This window comes from Ascaphus truei, chromosome 3, assembly GCF_040206685.1.
Source record: "Ascaphus truei isolate aAscTru1 chromosome 3, aAscTru1.hap1, whole genome shotgun sequence".
Classification (NCBI taxonomy): Eukaryota; Metazoa; Chordata; class Amphibia; order Anura; family Ascaphidae; genus Ascaphus; species Ascaphus truei.
The window spans coordinates 199,435,785-199,447,817 of NC_134485.1; the positions used below are offsets into that span (position 1 = coordinate 199,435,785).

Consider the following 12,033-nt stretch of genomic DNA (forward strand, 5'->3'; position numbering starts at 1 on the left):
TCACGTGCTAGTCTGACAAAAGATCTTAATACAGTCCGTTGTATGGATAGGCAATCAATGTTAATCCCAAAAAATAAGGATGTTGAAATTAATGACCAGAGTAAATTGATTGAGGTACCTTTTATTACGACATATAATTCTATGAACAAGAAAATTGAAAGGATTATACAGCGTCACTGGGCAATTTTATGTACTGATCCAGTCCTGGGTGACCGAATTACAGACGCTCCCAAATTTATATACAGAAGGGCTAAAAACCTGAAAAACACACTAGCCCCTAGTGATGTGGGTTCCAATCCTGTTAAACCATCCACTTGGCTTGGAGATAAGCCAATAGGGAACTTTCAGTGTGGGAAGTGTTCTACATGTAAATACATTCACCCAGAGAGAAAAACTTTTAAGTCATTCACAACTGGTGAGATTTTTACGATTGATTCATTTATCAACTGTAATTCCACATATGTGGTCTATATGATTAACTGTGCATGCGGCCTGCAGTATATAGGCCGCACAAAAAGATGCCTAAAAACTAGGATTCAGGAACACATTAGGAACATAAAAGTAGGCTATGAGAAACATAGTCTCTCCCGTCATTTTGCACTACACCATAACAAAGACCCTTCTACTCTAAAATTTAAAGGTATCAAAGTAGTTCCCAATGAAAGAAGGGGAGGTGATAGGTTAAAAAATCTCTCACAACAAGAGACTTTTTGGATATATCAAATGAACTCATTGAGCCCTAAGGGGTTAAATGAGGACATTGATATATGGTCTTTATATTAGACCACAGTCTCTATCTATTACCATTGCTCTCATTTGTCCCTGAATCTTGAATGATTGTAATTCTGTGCCTCTAACTTTGGCTCTTCTCTTTCAGAAGATTCATTCTTCATGCGCCGATTTTATATGTTATATGTATAATTTTTGTGTTATTTGACCTAGATATGCAATGTTATATATTTTATATTGAAATGATTGTATTTTTAAGCTTTGTGAGACACAGCATTTTGTGTTTGTAATCACAAGCAATTAGCTACACATGTAATCAATGATACAGCAATTAGACACCGCAGCTTTGATTGGAGGAAGTTTGGTATATATATGCACAACCTCCATCATTATGCATACACTCCCTGAAGAAGTAACCTAGTGTTACGAAACGCGTTGGAAAGAAGGGTGTCTTTGCTCGTTTCCCCAAAGTATTTTGTAGCGTCTCTGGACACTGTCAGTAAACTTATTTACTTGACGCATGTGCGCTGTACACTCCGATCGGTTGGGAACTTGACACGCACGCCGTGCGTTCCAGGAGAAGGTTGCCGGAAGCTGTTGGGCGATTTGTGACGTCATCGCCGGGCGCCCCGCAAGAAGCCCCGCAAGAAGCAACACGCCGCTTGGAGCCGTGTGCTCTGGGACTCCTACTGTAGGACATTCACACAACATTGGAGCCCACAACAGATGAGACGTTTGCTGACACATCCCCTGCTGTGATCCCCGCAACTGTAAAGTAAGAAGCAGACGAGACGCTTGCTGTTACACCCCCTGCTGGTACTTACCAAGGGTGCTACCTCCGGTCATCACATGGTGTGGTAAACCTAACAACCAACTGCTTGTAACTATTACCTTGATGTACGCAGATTTATTTATTTTTAACCATAAAGTCACGTTTTATACTCCATTACACTATGTGCGTTGTGCGCCTTGTCTTTCTGTTTTTTGTATAGTTCCTGGGGTGTCGAGCCACCCCCAAGAGAGGCTGCAGACCCACGTCAAGTGTCACCCTCACACAAGGTTAACAATATTGTTTCCTAAATCACGGTGCACAGGTCACTTTTTGTAAATTACTAGGTATTAGCTGCGCACTAATTTCTTTTCTCTGCAGGTCTGTACAGGGAAGCTGACAGAAGCCCCCGGGCTACCTCTGTAGCAGACCCTCAGGTCCAGCACTCTCAGTTTGGGGGTGTCTCGCAGTAGTCTCAGACTTACAGCGTCGCTCACAAACGAATAGGACGAGGTGGCCAGGCACTGCTCCCTTAGCTCAAAGAATCCGGGGGGCTCTGGGGAGCAGCGCCTACCCGACTTAGGGGACCACACTAGGTTCAGCAGGCGAAGTACTTCCAGTTTGGAACAGCCTCTCTGTATAGCCTTGTGACGGAGCAGCCATGTCGGTATGGTCAGAAAAGAGCTTCCACACCACTTTCTTGCAATGATAAGTGCTTTACAACCTGCTTACCAGGGAAGCAAGTTGTAGTTGCACAGAGAATAAAGCAATGAAAGTAAATGGCATAGGTCTGTGTAGGCGGATGCTCACAGAGGTATGCAAGGGAGACTGGTTATGGTGAAATTAAATAAGGCTTTTATTGCGCCTGTTTCCTTAACATCAGGAAACCATCCAAACAAGGGGTAAACAAAGCTTCTATTCACTTGGGAGTATTTCTAGGGAAAACTATGTTGTCCACAACTCCCTTTAGATAAGCATGTCTCCCAGCCCCCAAACATATATCATGAAATGAGCAGATATAAAAAGTATTATAAAGGAAAGTCTTATCTGTTCCTTTTAGTTGGAGGGAAAGTCTTCTCTGTTCCTAGGTTGCTACCCTTTTTTCATGTCAGCATTCAGGTTTAGAAGTTTCCCCTGTGTCTTGCAAGCATCTCTGCTACAGTATTTCTTCTGGCAGGCTCAAGACATCTGTCCCCATGGTCAGACTCAGGCACAATCTCTCTTTCTGTTTCAAGGACAGGCTTTTCTAAGCAACCTAATCAGGCAGGTGGTGTTTGTTAATTGACTACCAGCAGTTAACCACCACACTGCTGGATTAGAGGCATATTTCCTGAACAGGGATAACTCCCCTGTTACAGTCTGCAACAAAAACAATAATCCTTAGTTCCAGGTACACAACAGGGAGTTCAGGCTCTCCCCTCAGCCAGGCTCTCTGCAACCTGTTTCCTCACAGGTTGAGAGCAAAATGACAGCCTGGAAGAAATCTGCTTTCTTCCTTTAAACCTCCCCTTTCCAATCAGCTAGCAGACCTACCAGCAAGGGTAACCTATTTTTTTAATGTAGCGACAAGTGTTGTGAATGAGAAGGGAAAATCGCCACACCATGTAAAAATTGAGAAATTAGGTTGCTCAATCGAATATTTATAACAACACACACACTGTTCGTCTGCTTCTCTCACCTCAGCACTATCACGTGCTGCTGCTTCCCTCAGAAGTGTATGTACAGAGCTCCAAGGCATTTGGTAAGGAATCAGCTTTATTCTTTCTTTATTTGGTATTTTTTGGTGTGGATCTGTGGGGGAGTATACTGTGAGTATACTGGGAGTTTTATAGAGAGTTTTGAGTGTATTTTCAGGTTTAAAAACCGTTTTTGGTTTTCACCCAGGGGCTGCAGTGTTTTAACCCAGCATAGCTGCAGTTTGGCTGGCTGGAAAACTGCAGTCTCACCCCTCTTCTCCTCCCTCACTACTGGATTGTTTTACTGATTGTTTAACTTCCAATTTCACCTTTTTCTTAAGCCTGATTCCTCTTTTCTCACCTGGAATTTAAGAGCTCTGTGTCTTTTCTTTAAAGACTTATTAAAATTGTGGTGTTGCTTATTACAACAGAGAGAGAGAGTAACTAATTAAGGGGGAAAAGATTTAAAACTGCAGCAGGTTTTCAAAAGCTGCTGTTTTTCCCCTCCCTTTGCAGAGAGATATTTAATTGATTCTTAAAGGGACAGTTCCTCTCTGTACCTCTCTCCCTAAGCAATACCTTCCTCCCCTTACTTAGAGGCTAATATTATCATGCCTGGAAAGGGGAATAGGACTAGTGCGGCAACAGGGGCCACGCCTGGATACCGAACACCAAAAACTGTGGCCCCTAGGAGCAACACTCTTAGTCACAGCCCTAGGCCTGGTCCTTCCAGTGCCCTGGCCACGCCTCCCCCAGCTCCTGTTAGCAGCGTGGCCCCTGCGGCCACAGTTTCAACATGGGCACAGGTGGCAACTACAGGCGTTGACCCCAGCGACAGCAATGCTGGGGCCACACCCTGTCTGAGCAGGAAGCTTGGGGTGAGGTGCCCAATGTCACCTGGCCTGAACATGGAAATCTATGTGAGGGCTGTGGCTGATGTGGTGGGTCCCTCTGCTGTGGTGGCGGCCAGCAAGATGTATGGGAGAGGCATTTTCTTTCTCCGTACGCTGGCTGCCACTCACACCCTGGTGCAGAAAGGCATCAGTGTAGGGGGGAAATACATCCCCATAGAACCCATGGAGGGGTTAGGCACAAAGGTCATTCTTTCAAATGTGCCCCCCTTCATCCCAGATAGCCTCATGTGGCCGCACCTGCAAGCCCTGGGAGATATTAAGTCCCCCATAATTAAATTATCTTTGGGCTGCAGAGATAGGGCACTGAGGCATGTACTCTCATTTAGGCGGCAGGTACAACTGCTGCTGCCAGGGAGCACTGAATCTGTGGAGGGTTCATTTAGGGTGCCCTACGAGGGCATAGCATACACTGTGTTTTATGGCACGGAGGGGGTTAGATGTTATCTGTGCAAGGAGCTGGCGCAACACTCGTAGGAGTTGCCTCAAAGGGAACAGAGGACCCATCCCAACTCCTGCACCCGCCCCTCCCTCTGCCAAGACACCCGGTACCGCTGTGCCCACCACATCGGGGCCCTCAAGGGCCTAGGTCCCTCCTGAGACCGCAGGAGATGTCACTGTCCCATCCGGAACAGTGACTTCTGCACCTCTCCCTGGAGAGCGGAGGGAAGGAGAGGGGGTTGCCCTGGAGCGGCCAGCCTCTGTTATTGCTGTCTCCCCCCAGGAGGAAACACCCTGTGCCGCTGCACCTACCGCAGCGGAGCCCTCGGGGGCCCAGGCCCCCCCTGGGACCGCAGAAGATGTCACTGCCCCATCTCAAACAGTGACATCTGAACCTCTCCCCAAAGAACAGAGGGAGAAGGAAAAGACCTCGAGGGCCCAGGTCCAACCTGGGACCACAGAAGATGTCACTGCCCCATCTCAAACAGTGACATCTGAACCTCTACGCAAAGAACAGAGGGAGAAGGAAATAGTCACCCCACAACTGTCACCCTCTGTCGCTGTCCCCCCCAAGAACCCCCTAACCCCTAACCCCATTGTAAGCACCGTACAGGGTGAAGGGGAGTGGGAGGAAGCTCCTGCTAGGGAGACAGCGGCACCCTCTCCTGGGAAATCAGTCCCGAGGAAGTGCAAATTTAAAACTAATAAGAGGGTGATTGAGGAGGTCGAGGAGGGTGAACCGTATTACGTAAAATCAGTTCCGCACAAGGTGGTCCTGTCCGGCCCACTGGTTAGGATTAACCAGTGTAAGCCGGATCCCACAAATGTACAGCCCCCCCCCCCTCGAATTTCTTGAAGGAATGCAGCTGGAGGTACCCGGCGCCTCTGGGGACGTTGGGGAGCCTCCCAACGCCCCTCTCGGTTGGAGAGCGTCCCCCGGAGAATTGTGCTTCGGTGAATTTGCCATGCCGAACGCACCTATCTTCGGAGCCAGCCAAGATCCCCTTCCGGTTGTACCGCCTTCGGGTCATGCACATAGGGATAAAAGGCCCCGGTTTGCATCACCAGAGGAAGGAGATGGGTTAGGGCTGACCCCCGTGGGTGGGGGTTTGGAGGGTGTTTTGGTGAGCACTTCCGATTACATCTGGGAGTTGTCTGACCTGAACCCTCTTAGTGCAGAGTTTTGGGCGGGCACTTCATTGGGAGTGAATGCTGGGATAGACCCTCCCTTTGAGGTCCTTGCTAGTGAGGGCCCTCCCGCGGCTGGTGAGAGCCCTCCAGCGGATGGTGGGGGCCCTCCCACAGATGGTGAGGGCCCTCCCGCTGTTGGTGAGTGCCCTCCCGCAGGTGATGCGAACACCCGTGGCATGTGTGCTTCTGTGGCCCCCGAGGACTCTCGGGAGACCACTGCCTCTGCCATGTCGCCACCAGCTGCCCCTGAACATCCTGACTCGGGGATGAAGGTGGAGAGCACAGTGGACCCCCTCGTGGAAACACCGAGGAGGGGATCCAATCTAGGGCTGAGAGAGGCCCCCGCAGAGAAGGATGGGGGTCTTGAATTCTCCAGCCAAGAGGAGCCTGGGGAGTTGGGGCTCAGAGGGGAGTCCTCTGGCACCATGGAGTCGGTGGACTCCTCGATCCCCGTTATCCCTGCCCGGGAGCTAGATAGTTTCCTGGATGATACCCTCTGTAGACACGGACATACGAAGGTGCAGTTGGCCCTTGAGAGGTGGAAGGATGCTTCGGTCATTCTCCACTCTCTCAGAGTATATATCAAGGCTAACCACAAGGCCAAACTTTCCGGGACTATCGAACATGCTCAGGTGCTAAAGTTTAACAAAGTGTTGCGAGAGCACGTAAAGGCTTCTCGGGGTATAGTACCCTGAGCGCCTATGGGAAGCAAGACTCTTGATTACCAATGGCTTTGAGCATCTGTACGCTAAACGTAAATGGATGTAAAGACGGGTTTTGCAGGTTCCAGGTACTCTCATTTTACAAAAGGGAAAGTATTCTGTGAGTTTCCTGCAGGAAACCCATACCACTCCAGAGGCTGAAGCCAGCGGGCATCTGGAGTGGCGAGGCAAGGTCTTTTTCAGCCACCTCACTTTGACATCTTGTGGGGTGGTGACCCTGTTCTCTGAATCCTTTCAACCTGGGCTGCTGCCAAAGCTGTTGTTCCAGGTCGCCTGTTGCATATCAGGGTCCGACACGAGGACTACACGTTTAATTTCCTGAATGTGTATGCTCCTGCCACCGGACCCCTGAGAAGGCAGTTCTTCGTCAGAATGTCTAAATACCTGGAGACAGTCGACGCGGACGAATACGTGGTGCTCGGGGGTGATTTTAACTGTACTCTCGAGGCTCGGAAAGACCGGAATGGTCCGGAGCCACACACCCGTGTTCTGCGTCGGCCTTGCGGGAGGTCATCACCCGCTACTCCTTGGTAGACGTCTGGCGAGAACAACATCCTGAGGCATCCACTGAGTTCACCCATGTTAGGGTGTTTAGGGGTGAACGGATGTCCTGGTCCCGGATCGACAGGCTGTATATTTCCAGCCACAGCCTGTCACGAGCCCAGTCCAGTGCCATTAGGCTGGCGCCGTTTTCGGACCACAATTGTGCGTCCGTGACGGTGACGCTGCTACCTGCAGCACCCTCGGCCGCATATTGGCACTTCAACAATACGTTGTTGGAGGACAAGTGGTTTGCGACGACGGTCCGAGACTTTTGGATGGCCTGGAGAGGTTGCAGGTCAGACTTTGCCACGTTAGAGCAGTGGTGGGACATGGGCAAGGTTCATCTGCGCCTCGTGTGTCAGGAGTACACAAAAGGTGCCAGCGGGCGGCGCGATGCTGAGATCGAGGCCCTCTGGGAGGAGGTGCTCGATCTTGAGAAGTGGCGGTCTGTGGCAGGAGACCTGCAGAGTATGTACGTGGAGAGGAAGTACGCTCTCCGGGACTTGGAAGATCGGAGAGCTCGGGGGGCGTATGTGCGATCCCGCATTAACTTCGTTCGAGAGATGGATCGCGGGTCGCGCCTCTTCTACGCGCTGGAGAAAAAGAGGGGAAACCGTAGACATATCACATGCCTGTTAGCAGAGGACGGTACCCCTCTGACTGACCCGGAGAGCATCCGGGACAGAACCCGGAGATTCTATTTAGATCTTTTCTCTCCGGAGTCCATCCAGCCAGATAAATGCAGGGTCTTATGGGAGGGGCTTCCCACGGTCAGTGAGATTGGAAGGGAGCCGCTTGAGTTACCTTTGACTCTGGCCGAGCTCTGAAGCCCTCAGTCTCATGTCCCACGGAAAAGCGCCGGGGCTAGACGGGCTGACTGTGGAGTTCTTCTGGTTTTTCTGGGAGATGCTGGGACCTGATTTCACCGAGGTCCTAGCCGAAGCCCTTGAGATCGGTGAGATGCCACTTTCGTGTCGGCGGGCAATACTGTCTTTGCTGCCGAAGAAGGGGTATCTGCGTCAGATCTCTAATTGGCGACCGGTCTCACTGCTCAGCACGGACTATAAGATCGTAGCCAAAGCGCTTTCGCTGAGGCTCAAGTCCGTGCTGGCAGAGGTGATTCACCCCGACCAGTCCTATACTGTCCCGGGCCGGAGCATTCATGACAACATTTTTCTGGTCCGGGACCTGATGCACTACGCGCAGAGGACTGGCCTATCACTCGCCTTCCTGTCCCTAAATCAGGAGAAGGCGTTTGACAGAGTGTATCACCGTTACCTTATGCAGACCCTGCGGGCGTTTGGCTTCGGCCCACAATTTGTGGGCTTTCTCCAGATGCTGTACGCCTCTGCAGAGTGTCTGGTGAAGAACAACTGGTCCCTGACGGCACCTTTTGTGTTTGGTCGATGAGTACGTCAAGGGTGCCCCCTGTCTGGGCAACTGTACGCGCTGGCCATTGAGCCCTTCCTCTGCCTACTGAGGAGGAGGCTCACCGGGCTGATGCTGCGGGAGCCCGACATGCGAGTAGTCCTGTCGGCTTATGCCGATGACGTGCTCCTCGTGGCCCAGGACCTAGATGATCTAGAGCGGGCACAAGCGTGCCAAGAGGTCTACACCGCGGCCTCTTCTGCTCGGATCAACTGGTCCAAGTGCTCCGGCATATTGGTGGGTCCCTTACAGGTGGACTCTTTGCCCCCCACGTTTCGGAATGTCTCGTGGGAGAGCGATACTCTCAAGTATCTGGGAGTCTACCTGTCTGCTGCGGAGGACCCGGCCCCAGAAAACTTCAGTGATCTTGAAGAACGGGTCATTGCTCGTCTGGGGTCATGGGTGTATCTGTCGAGAATGCTTTCCCTTAGGGGAAGGACCCTGGTGATTAATCAGCTGGTGGCCAGTCAGCTTTGGCACCGGCTGATAGCCACGGGTCCAACCCCCGAATTTATCAACAAGATCCAGAGGAGGTTGATGGATTTCCTCTGGATGGGGAAGCATTGGGTCTCTGCGGGAGTTGCGTGTCTCCCTTTGGAGGAGGGTGGACAGGGAGTGGTGTGTGTCCGCTCCCAGTTACACACTTTCCGCCTCCAGTACCTGCAGAGATACCTATTCGCAGATCCGTCTCCGCAGTGGTGCCAGCTGGCGACCTTTTTCTTTCGCCAGCTGCGCAATATGAGGTATGACCGGCAACTTTTTTTCATCAGGCCCGAGGGTTTAGGTAGAAACCTCTCGGTGCTGCCGGCATACTACCGGGACTTACTGAAGGCCTGGAAACTGGTCTCCGCAACCAGGAAAGAACATGCGGTGGGGGATGATTTCCTCGCCGAGCCCCTGCTGTATAATCCGGCAGTGGGGGCTCGGATGTTGGATTCACCCTCTATTTGCCGCCGGCTAATCCTGGCGCAGGTGACCAGAGTCGGGGATCTCCTGGACTATGAGCGGCGAGACTGGGTAGAAGCAGAGGAGCTCACGCCCCGTATGGGTCTGCTTACTGCCCGCGTCCCTCGTCGTTTGATCCAGGAGATTAAAGATGCCATCCACCCCGACTCACGCACCTTCATCGAGGGGGTATTGCAGACCGGAGAGCCTTGTCAACCTTTCAATCCTAGCTTTCCGGATCTTTGCGTGGAACCCAAACCACGGCAACCCCCTCGGACTCCTCTTTCCCCCAACCTCAGCAGGTTGGGGGATATGTCCCCGGCATGTTTTCGCGGCATGCCGAGGAAAGTCCTGTATTCTCTGGTGCTCCATATAGTGCACTACCTCGCCCTTGTCACCCGCCCAGATACCATCTGGAGGCGGGTATTTTTTGGGAACGAGGGCGAGAGACCCCGGTGGAGAGAGCTCTATTCAGCTTTGGTTCCCCGTCCCGCCGGGGATTTGAGTTGGAGGGTCCTCCACGGAGCACTTAGCACAGGAGAGTATTTGGCACACTTCACAGACTCCCCCGCCGCCTGTCCTTTCTGTGGCGAGCGGGAGTCCGTATTTGACATTTATTTGAGTTGCGCCAGACTGCAGCCCCTCTTATCCACCTTGAGGAGCCTTCTCCTGCAGTTCTGGTTAAACTTCTCTCCTCATCATTTTATTTTTGGATGCCCAGTGTCCCGAGACAATAAGCCTAGGGATCTCCTAGTCAACCTGCTCCTGGCAGTGGCTAAGGTAGCCATTTACAAGACCAGGAAGCAGCGTTTGGAGAGGGGGGTCCCAACGAACATCGTGGCAGTATTCCGGGCGCTGGTGCACTCCCGTATTCGGGCAGACCGCTGGGACGGTTTCGGAGTTTGCCTCCCAGTGGGCGTTAGGCGGGGTGCTCTGCTCGGTATCCCCCATCATGGGTTCTTTTAAGTTAACCCTTCTTTTTTAAGTGCACTTTTTACAGTGCACTTGTTGGTTCCCTTATATATTTGTTTGACTGGTTTTTCTTTGTTCTACTTGGCAACAAGTAGAATTGCTGTTTAATTGAATTGGCCGGCTTCGCCGGCCAATCAGTATTAAGCCAGATCAAAATAGGCTGGTTCACTTCGTTGACTCATTCAGAAAGTGGAAACCAGCACACTCCATCAGGAAAAAGTTTATTTTACTGTGGGAGCTGGCAAACTCAAATTCGCCACACTTTCATGGCCGATTCGCCATTTGTGGCGATTGGCGACAGGGTTGCCCACGTCGGAGCTAGAGTGGGATTCTTTTGGTCTGCTAAAGTGAGCGAGTTTGTAAACCTCTTGTTGACTCCCTCACAAGCCTCCATACAGACCTGCAGGTGACGCACCCTGCTTTATCTCCGTGCTGAGCTCAAAGAGTCTCAGCTCTGGACAGTAACCACTTGCCAGGTTGCTGATGGTGGCAGTCAGATAGTGTAACGCCTCTATGACCGCAGACCTGGCCAGTCCCCAGTACTGATGTGGGTAAGGGTATAAAACGCACCCACAGCAGTGAGGGCGTGCCCGGAGTGTGGTAAATGTGTTGCCGGGCCTGGTGAGAAAAGGGTTAACGATATACACGATATACTTGCTGAGTCCGGGGTGCCAGAAGTCGGAGGGTTAATGTCCAAGAGCCTAGGGCCAGGAGAAAGCAGCGTAGTTCACTAAAGCAGAGCAGAGGTCCAAAGCAGAGTCCAGGAGTAGAGAGGTACAAGTAATCAAGCCGAGCCGAGATCAATCCAAGGGTATCCAAACAGGGGCAGGGACAGGAACAAGAGCTGCAACAGAGAGCAGAGCTAGGCATAGACACTGCACACAGGAGCCACAGAGAAGCTATGCTGAGCGACGATGGAGAGGGCAGACTGGGGTTATAAAGGAAGGAGGGCCAATGGTAGCAAGGGATGAAGCGGAGGCCTGTCTGGGTGCTCGCAGGGATAGGTCCAGGTGAGCAGGGAGGGAGACAGGGGTGTGATTCCTGGTAATGGCCTGCAGCCGATGGGGGGCGGCGCCAGCAACGTGGGAGGGCTGGTAAGAGAATCGGGTGCGCGCGCTCTCTGTAAGGCTGCCGTGCGCGCGCCCCGGTCGCGTGCGTGGGACAGATAAGAGGCTGAAGGGGTGGAGAACCAGGGCAGAGAGCCACCGTGGGGCCAGAGGTGACGGGGACCCACTGAGAGGCGCGTGTCCCCTGATCCGTTACAGATAGGTACTGTAGATCAGCCACAGATGCTGCAGGCGAGCGCCACAGACGTCCAGGAATCCCAGCACGGCCAGAGACTCAACCTGTGAGTTCTGCAGGTTGCGACTGTGCAGTTGGGGTGTAGTTCTGTGCTGCAGAGAGCAGAGCGTCGGCACGGACACCACCGCTGGAGTGAGACAGCGTGAGGGACGAGAGGAGCGGACAGAAGACAGACTCTTCACTACAAACGGGACCTGCTCCTTCCAATGATGCAGCGAAAGCTATTATTGATTGTTTTCACAGTGCATTACATATAGCGACCGGTAATTAGTTTACCAAGACATTTAAAATGTTTACTCTTTGATGTGATAGATCACATAAAAACAGGCAGTGTCTACTTTTACGGTTTTATGTGAGTCCAAACATGGAAAAAATAAAAACCGGGACATTTGAACGGTTTTAAG

General features: G+C 51.7%; 1 protein-coding gene and 1 pseudogene across 2 annotated transcripts in view; one reads left to right on the top strand and one right to left on the bottom strand.

Annotated features, from left to right (window-relative positions):
* Positions 1-11,913, bottom strand: part of LOC142490571 (F-box/LRR-repeat protein 6-like) — a 43,666-nt pseudogene extending 31,753 nt beyond the window's left edge.
* The window catches only part of LOC142489353 (merlin-like), a 216,878-nt gene that overhangs the window by 40,278 nt on the left and 164,567 nt on the right, over positions 1-12,033 (top strand). The window lies entirely within an intron of this gene.